Below are 19,259 nucleotides of genomic sequence, written 5' to 3' on the forward strand. Positions count from 1 at the left end.
GAGCAATAGAGAGAGGAAGAAGAAAGAGAGAGGGATGAGGAGATGTGGGTAGATGAAGAGCAATAGAGAGAGGAAGAAGAAAGAGAGAGGGGGAGAAATGGAACGAGAAGTGGGAGGGGATAGAGAGATAGAAAGTGAGAGAGCGCAAGTGACTGAGAGGAAGACTGGGAGATATTGATGTGAAGAAAGAGATTAGGGATAGGGAGATGGGGAGAGGAACCGAGTGTGGAGAAAGGGGGAATGATGTACAGGACGTCGACAGAGAAAGAGAGTGAGGGAGTTGAGAGAAGAGAACAGGGGAGAGTGTGACAGCTCCATGCCAACCTCAGTGCTCCTGACACAGCAGCTAGCTAGCGTGGCACTGAGAGAGGGAGAGGGACTCGATTCATGCCAAACCCTATGCCCCTGTCAGTGCCATCTTAACTCCCCATGCCAACGTGTTGCCCAGCCTGACACAGCAACTAATCTGTTATTTAGAGAAGGAGGGGTCAAAAACGGATGAAGTGTCCTTTTGGTTCCCTCTCTGGTCGTCCATATTTTCTCTCTCAATTCAATTCAAAGGGCTTTACTGGTATGGGAAACATATGTTTACATTGCCAAAGCAAATGGAATAGACTAAACCAAAGGGAAATAAACAAGGGAAACATTAGTAAACATTACCCTCACAAAAGTTTAAAAGAATATAGACATTTCAAATGTTATATTATTGGCTATGTACAGTGTTGTAACAATGTGCAAATAGTTGAAGTATGAAAGGGAAAATAAATAAACGGATACATTTGTTTTTTTTTCATGTTTACAATGTTGTTTGTGCTCCGCTCTTTTCGGGCCACAAACCTCGCTGCTGTGACTACACACTGCGGTTTTCTCCTGACAGATTTGATTTGTTTAACATTCTTTGTGGGTTTGTGTGATCTGTGGAAAATATGTGTCTCTAATGTGGTCATACATTTGGCAGGAGGTTAGGAAGAGTAGCTCAGTTTCTACCTCATTTTGTGGGCAGTGTGCACATAGCCTGTCTTCTCTTGAGAGCCAGGTCTGCCTATGGCGGCCTCTCTCAATAGCAAGGCTATACTCACAGAGTCTGTACATAGTCAAGGATTTTCACAGTGGTCAGGTATTCTCCCACTGTCTACTGTCTGTTTAGGGCCATATAGCATTCCAATTTGCTCCAGTGTGTCAAATAGTTATCTTTTTGCTTTCTCATCATTTGTTTGGGTCTAATTGTATTGCTCTCCTGGGGCTCTGTGGGGTCTGTTTGTGTTTTTGAACAGAGCCCCAGAACCATCTGGCTGAGGGGAACCTTCTCTAGTTGCCTATCTCTGTAGGTGAGGGCTTTGGGTTTAGGCATCGCTTCCTTTTAGGTGGTTGTAGAATTGAACAGCTCTTTTCTGGATTTTTATAACTAGTGGGTATAGTCATAATTCTGCTCTGCATATATTGTTTGGAGTTTTGCGTTGTACACAAAGTATATTTTTGCAGAATCCTGCATGCAGTCTCAATTGGGTGTTTGTGCCATTTTGTAAATTCTTGGTTGGCGAGTGGACCCCAGACCTAAACCATAGAGGGCAATGGGTTTGATAACTGATTGAAGTATTTTTAGCCAGATCTTAATTGGGATGTTGAGTTTAATGTTCCTTTTGATGGCATAGAAGGCCCATCTTGCCTTGTCTCTTAGATCGTTCACAGCCTTGTGGAAGTTACCTGTGGTTGATGTTTAGGTCGAGGTAAGTGTAATTCTTTGTGCTCTCGGGCAGGTATTCCCAAACTGGGTAGGGGACGCACAATGCCGTCGGGGGTCCGCCAAATAAAAATGTGATTCACTTTTTAAAATGTAAAAAATACCATTTATATTTTTCAACAGGGCAATACATTTGGGTGAGTTTTTTTTCTCACCTGAGTAGCCTCGTTTCACTGCCAAAAATAAAATTAAACCATCTAGTGTTCAGCAAAATAACAACACAATGTCAAATACAGGTACCCTAGTCAAATAATGAACATTCAATCACATTATCCGTTACTCTCTCACTGGCATTCCACTAACGGTCCATATGTAGCCAAACGCAGCTGCTGCTCGTTCCGTTTGCTCCAAAATTGATAAATGATTAAAAAATGTAAGGCCACTTCCATAGAGACACATACCAGCTCTACTGGTAGTACTGCAACTACCAACAGTACTACACCTGCACCTGTCGACAACACAAGTTGTTCTGCTTCCACGAGCACATCCAATGCTAGTATCAGTCATTCTACATTTGTTGTTAGCCCAGCTAGCATGGACATTGACAGTTGTGAATCTGATGCTACTGCCCCCTTACCCAGGAAAGCACCAAACCACAGACAGGGACGTTGGACCATCATAAAGGCGCAAATATGATGAGAACTGCATTGACGTGGGGTTCACTTATATTGGGAGTAGTGCCTTTCCTCAGCCACAGTGTGTTATATGTGCAAAAGTACAATCTCACAACTCGATGAAACCTTCACTCTAGCGCAGACATTTAGAAACAAAACATGCCAATTTGAAAAATAAGCTACAGAAGTTTTTTGAGCGAGAATTAAGACGACTTTCAAGTAGTAAGACATGTATAAAAGCAACAGACACCATTAATAAGAAGGGGCTAGAAGCATCTTATATGGTGAGCTACCGAGTAGCTAGGACAGGCAAGCCCCAAGCTATTGTGGAGGACCTAATTCTTCCTGCTGCCGCGGATATGGCTGGGACAATGCTGGGGGAAAAGGCCGAAAAAACTACAGGCAATCCCTTCATCAAACAACACTGTTTCACGACGCATCAGTGACATGGCAGGAGATGTTTTGAAACAATTACTGCTTCTCATACAAGCCAGTGAACTCTATGCTTTACAGCTGGATGAGTCAACAGACGTGGCGGGCCTGGCACAGCTCCTGGTATATGTCTGTTACAGCTGGATGAGTCAACAGACGTGGTGGGCCTGGCACAGCTCCTGGTATATGTCTGTTACAGCTGGATGAGTCAACAGACGTGGTGGGCCTGGCACAGCTCCTGGTATATGTCTATTACAGCTGGATGAGTCAACAGACGTGGTGAGCCTGGCACAGCTCCTGGTATATGTCTGTTACAGCTGGATGAGTCAACAGACGTGGTGGGCCTGGCACAGCTCCTGGTATATGTCTGTTACAGCTGGATGAGTCAACAGACGTGGTGGGCCTGGCACAGCTCCTGGTATATGTCTATTACAGCTGGATGAGTCAACAGACGTGGTGGGCCTGGCACAGCTCCTGGTAAATGTCTGTTACAGCTGGATGAGTCAACAGACGTGGTGGGCCTGGCACAGCTCCTGGTATATGTCTGTTACAGCTGGATGAGTCAACAGACGTGGTGGGCCTGGCACGGCTCCTGGTATATGTCTATTACAGCTGGATGAGTCAACAGACGTGGTGGGCCTGGCACAGCTCCTGGTAAATGTCTGTTACAGCTGGATGAGTCAACAGATGTGGTGGGCCTGGCACAGCTCCTGGTATATGTCTGTTACAGCTGGATGAGTCAACAGACGTGGTGGGCCTGGCACAGCTCCTGGTATATGTCTGTTACAGCTGGATGAGTCAACAGACGTGGTGGGCCTGGCACAGCTCCTGGTATATGTCTGTTACAGCTGGATGAGTCAACAGACGTGGTGGGCCTGGCACAGCTCCTGGTATATGTCTGTTACAGCTGGATGAGTCAACAGACGTGGTGGGCCTGGCACAGCTCCTGGTATATGTCTGTTACAGCTGGATGAGTCAACAGACGTGGTGGGCCTGGCACAGTTCCTGGTATATGTCTGTTACAGCTGGATGAGTCAACAGACGTGGTGGGCCTGGCACAGCTCCTGGTATATGTCTATTACAGCTGGATGAGTCAACAGACGTGGTGGGCCTGGCACAGCTCCTGGTAAATGTCTGTTACAGCTGGATGAGTCAACAGACGTGGTGGGCCTGGCACAGCTCCTGGTATATGTCTGTTACAGCTGGATGAGTCAACAGACGTGGTGGGCCTGGCACAGCTCCTGGTATATGTCTATTACAGCTGGATGAGTCAACAGACGTGGTGGGCCTGGCACAGCTCCTGGTAAATGTCTGTTACAGCTGGATGAGTCAACAGACGTGGTGGGCCTGGCACAGCTCCTGGTATATGTCTGTTACAGCTGGATGAGTCAACAGACGTGGTGGGCCTGGCACAGCTCCTGGTATATGTCTGTTACAGCTGGATGAGTCAACAGACGTGGTGGGCCTGGCACAGCTCCTGGTATATGTCTGTTACAGCTGGATGAGTCAACAGACGTGGTGGGCCTGGCACAGCTCCTGGTATATGTCTGTTACAGCTGGATGAGTCAACAGGTCCTGGCACAGCTCCTGGTATATGTCTGTTACAGCTGGATGAGTCAACAGGTCCTGGCACAGCTCCTGGTATATGTACGTTACGTTTATGGGGGTCAATTAAGGAAGACATCCTCTTCTGCAAACCACTGGAAACCAGGACAACAGGAGAACATATTTTTAAAGTACTGGACAGCTTTGTGACATCAAATGGACTTTAGTGGTCTAGATGTCTCGGTATCTGTACTGATGGTGCAAAAACCATGACAGGGAGACATAGTGGACTGGTAACGTGCGTGCAAGCAGTTGCTCCTAATGCCACTTGGGTAAACTGCAGCATTCACTGAGTTGCAATGACATGGGCAGCGACCATGTAACGCTTTTACAACATACAGAAGTGTGCTGGTTGTCAAGGGGCAAAGTATTGACATGCTTTTTTAAATTGAGAGACGAGCTTAAAGTTTTCTTTACTGACCATCATTTTCATTTGTCTGACCGTTTGCATGATGACGGGTTTCTCACACAACTGGCCTATCTGGGTGATGTTTTTTCTCGTCTGAATGATCTGAATCTAGGATTACAGGGACTCCGCAACTATAATCAATGTGCAGGGCAAAATTGAGGCTATTAATAAGTTGGAGCTCTTCTCTGTCTGCGTTAGCAAGGACAACACACAGGTCTTTTCATCATTGTAGGATTTTTTTTGTGTGCAAATGAACTCAAGCTTACGGACAACGTCAAATGTGATATAGAGGAGCACCTGAGTGAGTTGGGTGAGCAATTACACAGGTACTTTCCTCAAACGGATGACACAAACAACTCAATTCGTTATCCCTTTCATGCCCTGCCTCCAGGCCACTTACCGATATCTGAACAACAGAGACTCATCAAAATTGCAACAAGCGGTTCTGTGAAAATGTAATTTAATCAGAAGCCACTGCCAGATTTCTGGATTGGGCTGCACTCAGAGTATCTGAGTATCAGGAAAATTATTTAAGACTGAGACTCTCTCCAATATAACCCAGCATTGCAGAGTTATGAGCATCCTTTCAAGAACACCCTTCTCATTAACTTGTAAGTTAATAGAGAGCCCCATCTAAATTGCAATAAACAGTTCTGTGAAAATTGTATTTAATCAGAAGCCACTGCTACATTCTGGATAGGGCTGCACTCAGAGTTTTCTGCTTTGACAAATCACGCTGTTATGACACTGATGCCCTTTGCAACCACGTACCTATGTAAGAGTGGATTCTCAGCGCTCACTAGCATGAAACTAAATACAGGCACAGACTGTGTGTGGGAAATTATTTAAGACTGAGACTCACTCCGATACATCCCAACATTGCAGAGTTATGTGCACACCCTTCTGTGGTGAGTTATTCACAATTTTAGATTAACACGTTTTTTATGTAAGATGGTTAAATAAAGAGCAAAATTATTGATTATTATTATACTATTATTTGTGCCCTGGTCCTATAAGAGCTCTTTGTCACTTCCCACGAGCCGGATTGTGACAAAAACTCACACTCATTCTTATGTTTAATAAATGTATCGTATAGTGTGTGTGTGTGGCAGGCTTACAATGATGGCAAAAAACCACATTTGAGAGTGTGCTGACCCTGGTGCTAGAGGGGGTACACAGCTGGAGGTTGAATGTTTGAAGGGGTACGGGACTATAAAACGTTTGGGAACCACTGCTCTAGAGGAACAGTGTCAGGATAGAATTTGTATTTGTTTTCTTGGCTACTGGACCTTTTTTGGAAAACCATTATTTTTGTGTTACTGAGATTCATTGTCAGGGCCCAAGTCTGACACAACCTGTGTAGAAGATCTAGGTTCGGCTGTAGGCTCTCCTTGGTTGGGGACAGAAGCACCAGATCATCTGCAAACACTAGACATTGCATTGCTGAGCCCAGTAGGGTGAGGCCGTGCACTGCGGACTGTGGTCCTTCTGTAGCTCAGTTGGTAGAGCATGGCGCTTGTAACGCCAGGGTAGTGGGTTCGATCCCCGGACCACCAATACGTAGAAGAATGTATGCACACATGACTGTAAGTCGCTTTGGATAAAAGCGTCTGCTAAATGGCATATATTATTATTATATATTACTGTTCTAGTGCCCTCACCAATTGATGTATATAAAAAAATAAACGTCCTCTTACTGTCAACTGCGTTTATTTTCAGAAAACGTAACGTGTAAATATTTGTATGAACATAACAAGATTCAACAACTGAGACTTAAACTGAACAGGTTCCACAGACATGTGACTAACAGAAATTGAATAATGTGTCCCTGAACAAAGGGGGGTCAAAATCAAAAGTAACAGTCAGTATCTGGTGTGGCCACCAGCTGCATTAAGTACTGCAGTGCATCCTCCTCCTCATGGACTGGCTGTGAGATGTTGATAAAATAATTTAAATGTTGAAAGATAATGATTAAATAATTCCACTCTGAATCCTTATAATTGTATGAAATGGATTAGAATCATAAAATTATAATTAATGATGTGTGTAGTTTTAGTCAGAATTAGGGTAAAACAATATATCTGTACAATATATCTTTATAGTATCTTAAACACAGACTGAGCAAAATTCGGTGCCGACCTGGCTATGAGAGATTTGGGAGAGGGCAGGGAGTAATTCTCACGGTCCCCCTAATCTTGGTGGAGGACAGGGAGTGCTTCTCACGGTCTCCCTAATCTTGGTGGAGGGCAGGGAGTAATTCTCACGCTCTCCCTAATCTTGGTGGAGGACAGGGAGTGCTTCTCGCGGTCCCCCTAATCTTGGTGGAGGGCAGGGAGTAATTCTCACGGTCCCCCTAATCTTGGTGGAGGACAGGGAGTGCTTCTCAAGGTCCCCCTAATCTTGGTGGAGGACAGGGAGTGCTTCTCACGGTCCCCCTAATCTTGGTGGAGGACAGGGAGTGCTTTTCACGGTCCCCCTAATCTTGGTGGAGGACAGGAAGTGCTTCTCACGGTCCCCCTAATCTTGGTGGAGGACAGGGAGTGCTTCTCACGGTCCCCCTAATCTTGGTGGAGGACAGGGAGTGCTTCTCACGGTCCCCCTAATCTTGGTGGAGGACAGGGAGTGCTTCTCACGCTCTCCCTAATCTTGGTGGAGGACAGGGAGTGCTTCTCACGGTCCCCCTAATCTTTGTCGGCTGGGTAGTGATACAGTATGTGCGTAGGATACCTACTGTTTGTGTGTGAAGGTATGTGCGTAAGGAGCCAGTATAAAATGGATGGTTTTGTACAACGGACTAGGACGTCCTCATGAATAAACATTTTGGCTATTGTAGCTGGGACTGTTTGTTTCATTCAACCATAATCTTACAAATTCTGGGTTGCAGACTGAGCAGTTTAATTGAAGTTCAGTTTATGAACATTGAGAACATAATTCACGTAACAGATGTTACACCACTCTTCCACCAAGGAACCTGCAAGTTCCCAGAAAGTTCTGGGGGGAATGACCCTAGTCCTCACCCTCCGATCAAACAGGTCCCGGACGTGCTCAATGGGATTAAAATCCAGACTATTCGCTTACCATGGCACAACACTGACATTCCTGTCTTGCAGGAAATCACTCACAGAACGAGCAGTATGACTGGTGGCATTGTCATGCTGGAGGGTCATGTCAGGATGAGCCTGCAGGAAGGATACCACATGAGGGAGGAGAACATCTTCCCTGTAACGCAGAGCGTTGAGATTGCCTGCAATGACAACAAGCTAAGTCCGATGATGCTGTGACACACCTCCCCAGACCATGATGGACCCTCCACCTCCAAATCGATCCGGCTCCAGAGTACAGGCCTTGGTGTAACGCTCATTCCTTCGACGATAAACGCGAATCCGACCATCACCCCTGTTGAGACAAAACCGCTATTTGTCAGAGTAGAGTACTTTTTGCGGGTCCTGTCTGGTCCAGCAGGTGTGATCAGCACCTGTCCCGCAGGTGTGATGTTCGGATGTACCGATCCTGTGCAGGTGTTGTTACACGTGGTCTGCCACTGCGAGAATGATCAGCTGTCCGTCCTGTCGGACATTGCAATTTATTGCCCTGGCCACATCTGCAGTCCTCGTACCTCCTTTCAGCATGCCTAAGGCACATTCACGCAGATGAGCAGGGACCCTGGGCATCTTTCTTTTGGTGTTTTTCAGAGTCAGTAGAAAGGCCTCTTTAGTGTCCTAAATTTTCACAACTGTGACCTTAATTGCCTACCGTCTGTAAGCTGTTAGTGTTTTAACTTAGGGACAGGCGTCCCACTAGCGGAGTGCGCGCAATCAAATAAAAATTATGGATATTAAACATTTAGGTGTCTTATATCGGAGGAAAGCTTAAATTCTTGTTAATCTAACTGCACTGTCCGATTTACAGTAGCTATTACAACGAAAAGATGCCATGCGATTGTTTGAGGACGGTGCCCCACATCAAAATATTTTACAGGTTTCATACATTCACAAATAACGATTAACCTGTTATTCCTACCCCCTACTTTTTCTAACATTCTGTTAAAAACCGCGCAACATTTCAGCGCCCTGCTTCTCATGCCAGGAATATAGTATATGCATATGATTAGTACGTGTGGATAGAAAACACTCAGACGTTTATAAAACTGGTTAAATCACGGCTGTGACTATAACAGAACGTGCGTTTCATCGAAAAGCGCAGGAAAATCTGATCACTGAAAATTGGAAAATATATCAATGCTCCACTTGCATGTATTGTCTATGGAAAAGCAAATTACCTGGAATTACCTTGCAATTCCTACAGCTTCCACACGATGTCAACAGTCTTGTCATTTGCCTAGGCTTTGTTTCTTGGTCAAACGAAGAAGAGACAGCCCATTTCTTCAGGTCTCCGACCGGATATTTTGGTTGAGATTTACCCGGACATTATTTCCAGACCTACAGCTATAGAATACACATCGTCTCGTGATCAATTTGATCGCTTATTAACGTTTACTAATACCTAAAGTTGCATTACAAAAGTATTTCGAAGTGTTTTGTGAAAGTTTACTTATTTTTGAAAATTTTCCTCTGATTTGTCATCCAAAGGGTCCCAGCAATAACATGTATTGTCGTTTTGTTAGATAAAGTCCTTCTTTATATCCCAAAAAGTCAGTTTAGTTAGGACCATCGATTTGAGTAATCCACTCGTTCAACGTGCAGAGAAAGCAATCCGAAAATCTACCCCTAAACTTTGTTTCAACAAGTCAAAATACGTTTCTATTCACTCCTCAGATGCCCTAAAATGTAATCAAACTAATATTTCTTGCGGAAAGAAGTTTGTAAACACAAATTTACAAGACTGTGTCCCTGTAATAAAACTGATATTTCTTATTCGTTTTTGAAGTTACAAGCCTGAAACCTTGAACATAGACTGCTGACAGCCTGTGGAAGCCATTGGAATTTCATCCAGGGAGCTAATTTTCAATATGACCTTTTGCGTGCCTTTCTAAGAGGATGGTCTCTCTCAAAAAAAAATTGGGTTGGTTTTTCTTTGGATTTTCTCCTACATTATTTTAACATTTCTACAAACTTCAAAGTGTTTTCTTTCCAATGGTACCAATTATATGCATATCCTGGATTCAGGGCCTGAGCAACAGGCAGTTTTCTTTGGGCATGTCATTCAGGTGGAAATTGAGAAAAAAGGGGCCTAGCCCTAAGAAGTTTTAACGACCTTTCCACAGGGGAAGCCCGTTCATTGTTTATAGTTCATTGAACAAGCATGGGAAACAGTGTTTAAACCCTTTACAATGAAGATCTGTGAAGTTATTTTGATTTTTACGAATTATCTTTGTAAGACAGGGTCGTGAAAAGGGGACGTTTCCTTTTTTGCTGAGTTTATGTTGCATCCCTCTGTCTCCCCTCTCTCTCTCTCTACTCTCTCTCTCTTGTCTCTTCTCTCCCTCTCTCTGTCTCCTCTCTCTGTCCTCTCTCTCTACTATCTCTCTCTCTCTCTTTGTCTCTCTCTGTATCTCTATCTCTACTTTCTCTCCTGTGTCTAAAGTCTTGTTGTGTATTCACTGCATTCTAACTGTCTCTGGGCTCCCTCTAGTGGTGAATTGTGACTGGTACACTGGTGAGTGTTCCATCTCAGTTGATTACTTAGGTTGTATCAGCTAGTTTATTATTGCTAGTGTATTACAGCAATGTTTGAATATCCGAAAATAGGTGTACTGTAATGTACTGTATGTGTCTGTCGTTGTAAGGAGTGCTTTCCTCTTGCTTAGCATGACAGTGAGAAGTGCATGATGCCCTGTAACAACCCACATGTGAACACTTTGGAGAGTACTGTATTTAGACCCAGTCACAGTCTCTTAAGCCCTTCACTAACACACACACACATTTGAAATACTTCATTTGAATCCACCATACAAATTTACAAAAGAAGGATCCAAACATTTCAAAGGTCCCTGTCTGCATGGCCCTCCAGGGTACAGGAAGCACCTCCCTGTCTGCATGGCCCTCCAGGGTACAGGAAGCACCTCCCTGTCTGCATGGCCCTCCAGGGTACAGGAAGCACCTCCCTGTCTGCATGGCCCTCCAGGGTACAGGAAGCACCTCCCTGTCTGCATGGCCCTCCAGGGTACAGGAAGCACCTCCCTGTCTGCATGGCCCTCCAGGGTACAGGAAGCACCTCCCTGTCTGCATGGCCCTCCAGGGTACAGGAAGCACCTCCCTGTCTGCATGGCCCTCCAGGGTACAGGAAGCACCTCCCTGTCTGCATGGCCCTCCAGGGTACAGGAAGCACCTCCCTGTCTGCATGGCCCTCCAGGGTACAGGAAGCACCTCCCTGTCTGCATGGCCCTCCAGGGTACAGGAAGCACCTCCCTGTCTGCATGGCCCTCCAGGGTACAGGAAACACCTCCCTGTCTGCATGGCCCTCCAGGGTACAGGAAGCACCTCCCTGTCTGCATGGCCCTCCAGGGTACAGGAAGCACCTCCCTGTCTGCATGGCCCTCCAGGGTACAGGAAGCACCTCCTTCTCCAAACATTTCAAAGGTCCCTGTCTGCATGGCCCTCCAGGGTACAGGAAGCACCTCCTTCTCCAAACATTTCAAAGGTCCCTGTCTGCATGGCCCTCCAGGGTACAGGAAGCACCTCCTTCTCCAAACATTTCAAAGGTCCCTGTCTGCATGGCCCTCCAGGGTACAGGAAGCACCTCCTTCTCCAAACATTTCAAAGGTCCCTGTCTGCATGGCCCTCCAGGGTACAGGAAGCACCTCCTTCTCCAAACATTTCAAAGGTCCCTGTCTGCATGGCCCTCCAGGGTACAGGAAGCACCTCCTTCTCCAAACATTTCAAAGGTCCCTGTCTGCATGGCCCTCCAGGGTACAGGAAGCACCTCCTTCTCCAAACATTTCAAAGGTCCCTGTCTGCATGGCCCTCCAGGGTACAGGAAGCACCTCCTTCTCCAAACATTTCAAAGGTCCCTGTCTGCATGGCCCTCCAGGGTACAGGAAGCACCTCCTTCTCCAAACATTTCAAAGGTCCCTGTCTGCATGGCCCTCCAGGGTACAGGAAGCACCTCCTTCTCCAAACATTTCAAAGGTCCCTGTCTGCATGGCCCTCCAGGGTACAGGAAGCACCTCCTTCTCCAAACATTTCAAAGGTCCCTGTCTGCATGGCCCTCCAGGGTACAGGAAGCACCTCCTTCTCCAAACATTTCAAAGGTCCCTGTCTGCATGGCCCTCCAGGGTACAGGAAGCACCTCCTTCTCCAAACATTTCAAAGGTCCCTGTCTGCATGGCCCTCCAGGGTACAGGAAGCACCTCCTTCTCCAAACATTTCAAAGGTCCCTGTCTGCATGGCCCTCCAGGGTACAGGAAGCACCTCCTTCTCCAAACATTTCAAAGGTCCCTGTCTGCATGGCCCTCCAGGGTACAGGAAGCACCTCCTTCTCCAAACATTTCAAAGGTCCCTGTCTGCATGGCCCTCCAGGGTACAGGCACACTCCTTCTCCAAACATTTCAAAGGTCCCTGTCTGCATGGCCCTCCAGGGTACAGGAAGCACCTCCTTCTCCAAACATTTCAAAGGTCCCTGTCTGCATGGCCCTCCAGGGTACAGGAAGCACCTCCTTCTCCAAACATTTCAAAGGTCCCTGTCTGCATGGCCCTCCAGGGTACAGGAAGCACCTCCTTCTCCAAACATTTCAAAGGTCCCTGTCTGCATGGCCCTCCAGGGTACAGGAAGCACCTCCTTCTCCAAACATTTCAAAGGTCCCTGTCTGCATGGCCCTCCAGGGTACAGGAAGCACCTCCTTCTCCAAACATTTCAAAGGTCCCTGTCTGCATGGCCCTCCAGGTACAGGAAGCACCTCCTTCTCCAAACATTTCAAAGGTCCCTGTCTGCATGGCCCTCCAGGAAGCACCTCCTTCTCCAAACATTTCAAAGGTCCCTGTCTGCATGGCCCTCCAGGGTACAGGAAGCACCTCCTTCTCCAAACATTTCAAAGGTCCCTGTCTGCATGGCCCTCCAGGGTACAGGAAGCACCTCCTTCTCCAAACATTTCAAAGGTCCCTGTCTGCATGGCCCTCCAGGGTACAGGAAGCACCTCCTTCTCCAAACATTTCAAAGGTCCCTGTCTGCATGGCCCTCCAGGGTGGAAGCACCTCCTTCTCCAAACATTTCAAAGGTCCCTGTCTGCATGGCCCTCCAGGGTACAGGAAGCACCTCCTTCTCCAAACATTTCAAAGGTCCCTGTCTGCATGGCCCTCCAGGGTACAGGAAGCACCTCCTTCTCCAAACATTTCAAAGGTCCCTGTCTGCATGGCCCTCCAGGGTACAGGAAGCACCTCCTTCTCCAAACATTTCAAAGGTCCCTGTCTGCATGGCCCTCCAGGGTACAGGAAGCACCTCCTTCTCCAAACATTTCAAAGGTCCCTGTCTGCATGGCCCTCCAGGGTACAGGAAGCACCTCCTTCTCCAAACCCTGTCTGCATTTCAAAGGTCCCTGTCTGCATGGCCCTCCAGGGTACAGGAAGCACCTCCTTCTCCAAACATTTCAAAGGTCCCTGTCTGCATGGCCCTCCAGGGCACCTCCAGGAAGCACCTCCTTCTCCAAACATTTCAAAGGTCCCTGTCTGCATGGCCCTCCAGGGTACAGGAAGCACCTCCTTCTCCAAACATTTCAAAGGTCCCTGTCTGCATGGCCCTCCAGGGTACAGGAAGCACCTCCTTCTCCAAACATTTCAAAGGTCCCTGTCTGCATGGCCCTCCAGGGTACAGGAAGCACCTCCTTCTCCAAACATTTCAAAGGTCCCTGTCTGCATGGCCCTCCAGGGTACAGGAAGCACCTCCTTCTCCAAACATTTCAAAGGTCCCTGTCTGCATGGCCCTCCAGGGTACAGGAAGCACCTCCTTCTCCAAACATTTCAAAGGTCCCTGTCTGCATGGCCCTCCAGGGTACAGGAAGCACCTCCTTCTCCAAACATTTCAAAGGTCCCTGTCTGCATGGCCCTCCAGGGTACAGGAAGCACCTCCTTCTCCAAACATTTCAAAGGTCCCTGTCTGCATGGCCCTCCAGGGTACAGGAAGCACCTCCTTCTCCAAACATTTCAAAGGTCCCTGTCTGCATGGCCCTCCAGGGTACAGGAAGCACCTCCTTCTCCAAACATTTCAAAGGTCCCTGTCTGCATGGCCCTCCAGGGTACAGGAAGCACCTCCTTCTCCAAACATTTCAAAGGTCCCTGTCTGCATGGCCCTCCAGGGTACAGGAAGCACCTCCTTCTCCAAACATTTCAAAGGTCCCTGTCTGCATGGCCCTCCAGGGTACAGGAAGCACCTCCTTCTCCAAACATTTCAAAGGTCCCTGTCTGCATGGCCCTCCAGGGTACAGGAAGCACCTCCTTCTCCAAACATTTCAAAGGTCCCTGTCTGCATGGCCCTCCAGGGTACAGGAAGCACCTCCTTCTCCAAACATTTCAAAGGTCCCTGTCTGCATGGCCCTCCAGGGTACAGGAAGCACCTCCTTCTCCAAACATTTCAAAGGTCCCTGTCTGCATGGCCCTCCAGGGTACAGGAAGCACCTCCTTCTCCAAACAGCTAGGCTGCCCACGACAGCTGAAACAGAGCAGTACCTAGCCAATTGCATTGCTGTAGGTTTGTCAGCCCACAATCTTGAGGCCACACACTGCAAGCCTGTGTACGTGGTCAAGACTGCCAAATATCAGCACCACCAGCTTGTACCTCCACCCAGGCTGTCCCAGCACCACCAGCTTGTACCTCCACCCAGGCTGTCCCAGCACCACCAGCTTGTACCTCCACCCAGGTTGTCCCAGCACCACCAGCTTATACCTCCACCCAGGCTGTCCCAGCACCACCAGCTTGTACCTCCACCCAGGCTGGCCCAGCACCACCAGCTTGTACCTCCACCCGGGCTGGCCCAGCACCACCAGCTTGTACCTCCACCCTGGCTGTCCCAGGACCACCAGCTTGTACCTCCACCCAGGCTGTCCCAGGACCACCAGCTTGTACCTCCACCCAGGCTGTCCCAGCACCACCAGCTTGTACCTCCACCAAGGCTGTCCCAGCACCACCAGCTTGTACCTCCACCCAGGCTGTCCCAGCATCACCAGCTTGTACCTCCACCCAGGCTGTCCCAGCACCACCAGCTTGTACCTCCACCCAGGCTGTCCCAGCACCACCAGCTTGTACCTCCACCCAGGCTGTCCCAGCACCACCAGCTTGTAACTCCACCCAGGCTGTCCCAGCACCCCCAGCTTGTACCTCCACCCAGGCTGTCCCAGCACCACGAGGGGCTGATACTGAAGCAGCGTGTCAGAAAAGGCTGCTCCGTGTAGCCGTCCAATCAGCATCTCCCCCTGACCTCCCCACAAATATATCCGGTGTATTTGGTACACAGGAAAACACCTCATCATCAACATCAAACCATCTTCCACTTAGACAAGAATGTTTCTGCATGTGTGCTGTTGGTGAGACCACTTGTCTCAACTCGCTGGCTATCAGGCCAACAAGGCGGTCATACAAGGATTTATAAGTCCTTGTATGAACAGCAGCCATTCACAACATGGGAAATGGACTCCATTACATTTGACTCGTGTAGAATACAACATGACTCATGGTTTGCATGGTACCAGAGTGCTACATTGTATTTTGTTGAAGGCACAGTTATGCCGAAACGTTTACCCAGTAAATACTGGGAGTCTATAGTGTGTAAGACTCTTTATTTGTTTTATAACTCATAGAACTTGCAGCCTCGCCTTAACAGCAAAGGTGAAAATGTCCTCGCCAATGGCAGCATTCTGGTACATGGAATGGGAGTGGTCAGCACAGTCCAGAGCAGTGAGTTTTCCCTGCAGCCTCAGGCCGGTCCAGTGTTGCAGGAGCTGGGAGACAGAGTGGTCAGCACAGTCCAGAGCAGTGAGTTTCCCCTGCAGTCTCAGGCCGGTCCAGTGTTGCAGGAGCTGGGAGACAGAGTGGTCAGCACAGTCCAGAGCAGTGAGTTTCCCCTGCAGCCTCAGGCCGGTCCAGTGTTGCAGGAGCTGGGAGACAGAGTGGTCAGCACAGTCCAGAGCAGTGAGTTTCCCCTGCAGCCTCAGGCCGGTCCAGTGTTGCAGGAGCTGGGAGACAGAGTGGTCAGCACAGTCCAGAGCAGTGAGTTTCCCCTGCAGCCTCAGGCCGGTCCAGTGTTGCAGGAGCTGGGAGACAGTGGTCAGCACAGTCCAGAGCAGTGAGTTTCCCCTGCAGCCTCAGGCCGGTCCAGTGTTGCAGGAGCTGGGAGACAGAGTGGTCAGCACAGTCCAGAGCAGTGAGTTTCCCCTGCAGCCTCAGGCCAGTCCAGTGTTGCAGGAGCTGGGAGACAGAGTGGACATCACAGTCCAGAGCAGTGAGTCTCCCCTGCAGTCTCAGGCCGGTCCATTGTTGCAGGAGCTGGGAGACTGAGTGGACATCACAGTCCAGAGCAGTGAGTTTCCCCTGCAGCCTCAGGCCGGTCCAGTGTTGCAGGAGCTGGGAGACAGAGTGGACATCACAGTCCAGAGCAGTGAGTTTCCCCTGCAGCCTCAGGCCAGTCCAGTGTTGCAGGAGCTGGGAGACAGAGTGGACATCACAGTCCAGAGCAGTGAGTTTCCCCTGCAGCCTCAGGCCGGTCCAGTGTTGCAGGAGCTGGGAGACAGAGTGGACATCACAGTCCAGAGCAGTGAGTTTCCCCTGCAGTCTCAGGCCGGTCCAGTGTTGCAGGAGCTGGGAGACAGAGTGGACATCACAGTCCAGAGCAGTGAGTTTCCCCTGCAGCCTCAGGCCGGTCCATTGTTGCAGGAGCTGGGAGACAGAGTGGACATCACAGTCCAGAGCAGTGAGTTTCCCCTGCAGTCTCAGGCCGGTCCAGTGTTGCAGGAGCTGGGAGACAGAGTGGACATCACAGTCCAGAGCAGTGAGTTTCCCCTGCAGCCTCAGGCCGGTCCAGTGTTGCAGGAGCTGGGAGACAGAGTGGACATCACAGTCCAGAGCAGTGAGTTTCCCCTGCAGCCTCAGGCCGGTCCAGTGTTGCAGGAGCTGCATCCATCTGATACCGAGGAGTGTTGTCCTGCATGTAGGATAAGATGTTCCATCATGGGTGACAGAAGTCTCCACAACAACACCGCAATCTACCACAAACGCATCAGTCTGTCACTGGCTCAGTTTCCATATCAGTTCGTGTCCACCTGAGCTCCACTCCAGTCCTGTTCCACAGGTCGTTGATGTCCAGCCAGTCTGACCAGACTCCAAAGCCTGCAGCACAAGTGTCCAATTTTCCATTGGCCTTCCTCCTGAAGCCCAGGAAGTTGTCCTGTGTCCTTGGCCAGTGGAACCTTCCTCCTGAAGCCCAGGAAGTTGTCCTCAGTGTCCTTGGCCAGTGGAACCTTCCTCCTGAAGCCCAGGAAGTTGTCCTCAGTGTCCTTGGCCAGTGGAACCTTCCTCCTGAAGCCCAGGAAGTTGTCCTCAGTGTCCTTGGCCAGTGGAACCTTCCTCCTGAAGCCCAGGAAGTTGTCCTCAGTGTCCTTGGCCAGTGGATCCTTCCTCCTGAAGCCCAGGAAGTTGTCCTCAGTGTCCTTGGCCAGTAGAACCTTCCTCCTGAAGCCCAGGAAGTTGTCCTCAGTGTCCTTGGCCAGTGGAACCTTCCGACTCCGTAGGTCCAGAAGGAGGGAAGCTCTGGCTAACTCCTTAACTGTCACATGGTCACTGTTGAGCATGTTCAACAGGTGAGTCAGTCTGGTAGCAGTGTAAATCCACACAACATTCAGGACACCTAAACCCTCCTCTCTTTGGCTCAGGAAGTCAATGTCACATGTAGTGTGATGAAGCAGAGCCACTCTCTCACCACTTGAACAGTTCTGTTATCATTTCCCTCAGAACCGTCTGTGGAAGAGGCACATTTGCCAGCAGATGTTGAATCTTTGCTAGGGCCACCTTTCTCACAAATCAAATGTTATTTGTCACATGCTCTGAATACAACAGGTGTAGACCTTACCGTGAAATGCTTACTTACAAGCCCTTAACCAACAATGCAGTTCAAGTAAGAGTTAAGAAAATATTTACTAAATAAACTAAAGTAAAAATAGTAAAATACAAATACAAATAAAAAGTAACACAATAAAATAACATTAACGAGGCTAAATACAGGGGTACTGGTACCGAGTCTCTGTGTGGAGGTTAGGGTTAGTCAAGTTATTTCGTACATGTACTGTAGGTAGGGGTAAAGTGACTATGCATAGATAATGAACAGCAAACAGCAGCAGTGTAAAAACATATGGAAGGGGGGGTCAATGTAAATAGTCCAGGTGGCCATTTGATTGATTGTTCACCAGTCTTATGCCTGGATGTAGAAGCTGTTATGGAGCCTTTTGGTCCTAGACTTGGCACTCTGGTACCTCTTGAGAAAACAGTCTTTCACTTGGGTGACTGGAGTCTCTGACTATTTTTTGGGCCTTCCTCTGATACCACCGAGTGTATAGGTCCTGGATGGTAGGAAGCCTGGCCCCAGTGATGTACTGGGCCGTACTCACTATGCTCTGTAGTGCCTTATGGTCAGATGCCGAGCATTTGCCATACCAGGCTGTGATGCAACCGGTCTTTACAGTCTCTTGAGGGGGAAAAGGTGTTGTCGTGATCTCTGTGGTAACTTGTATATGGATGATGATCTCTGTGGTAACTTGTATATGGATGATGATCTCTGTGGTAACTTGTATATGGATGATGATCTCTGTGGTAACTTGTATATGGATGATGATCTCTGTGGTAACTTGTATATGGACGATGATCTCTGTGGTAACTGGTATATGGATGATGATCTCTGTGGTAACTTGTATAAGGATGATGATCTCTGTGGTAACTTGTATATGGATGATGATCTCTGTGGTAACTTGTATAAGGATGATGATCTCTGTGGTAACTTGTATATGGATGATGATCTCTGTGGTAACTTGTATATGGATGATGATCTATGTGGTAACTGGTATCTGTACAGGGTGAACTGTAAACTAGTCCATAAAAAGGGGTTTTATTGTCTTTAGGAATTCGGTCATATCTGCAATAGATCTCATCCCCCACACAAGCCTTTAGATGCTGTGACACCCTGTGGAGATTGGGCCTGGATGATCAGGTTACTGTAACTTGGTATCGTTTGATTGTTCAATGGTGGTTGTTTTGATTTGAAAGAGTTACACCCTCAAATGTTCTAAATGGAATGAAATGCCTCTGATCTGCCTCTTATCTTGCGTCCTGCCCATAGAATAAGGTTGTATGAAATGCTTCTATTGTAAGCTACCCGGGGATTCAGCCTAAGTAGTTCTATTATGTTCATGCTTTGTAACTCAAGGATCTTCATGCCTAGAATAATGCCTTTACCTTCATTTAAGTAGGCAAGCCAGTTAGGAACAAATTCTTATTTTCATTCACGGCCTAGGAACAGTGGGTTAAC

General features: G+C 48.2%; 1 protein-coding gene across 1 annotated transcript in view; it reads left to right on the forward strand.

Annotated features, from left to right (window-relative positions):
* The window catches only part of LOC124047717 (capon-like protein), a 186,704-nt gene that overhangs the window by 39,547 nt on the left and 127,898 nt on the right, over positions 1 to 19,259 (forward strand). The window lies entirely within an intron of this gene.

The sequence above is a fragment of the Oncorhynchus gorbuscha genome, linkage group LG11 (assembly GCF_021184085.1).
Source record: "Oncorhynchus gorbuscha isolate QuinsamMale2020 ecotype Even-year linkage group LG11, OgorEven_v1.0, whole genome shotgun sequence".
Lineage (NCBI taxonomy): Eukaryota > Metazoa > Chordata > Actinopteri > Salmoniformes > Salmonidae > Oncorhynchus > Oncorhynchus gorbuscha.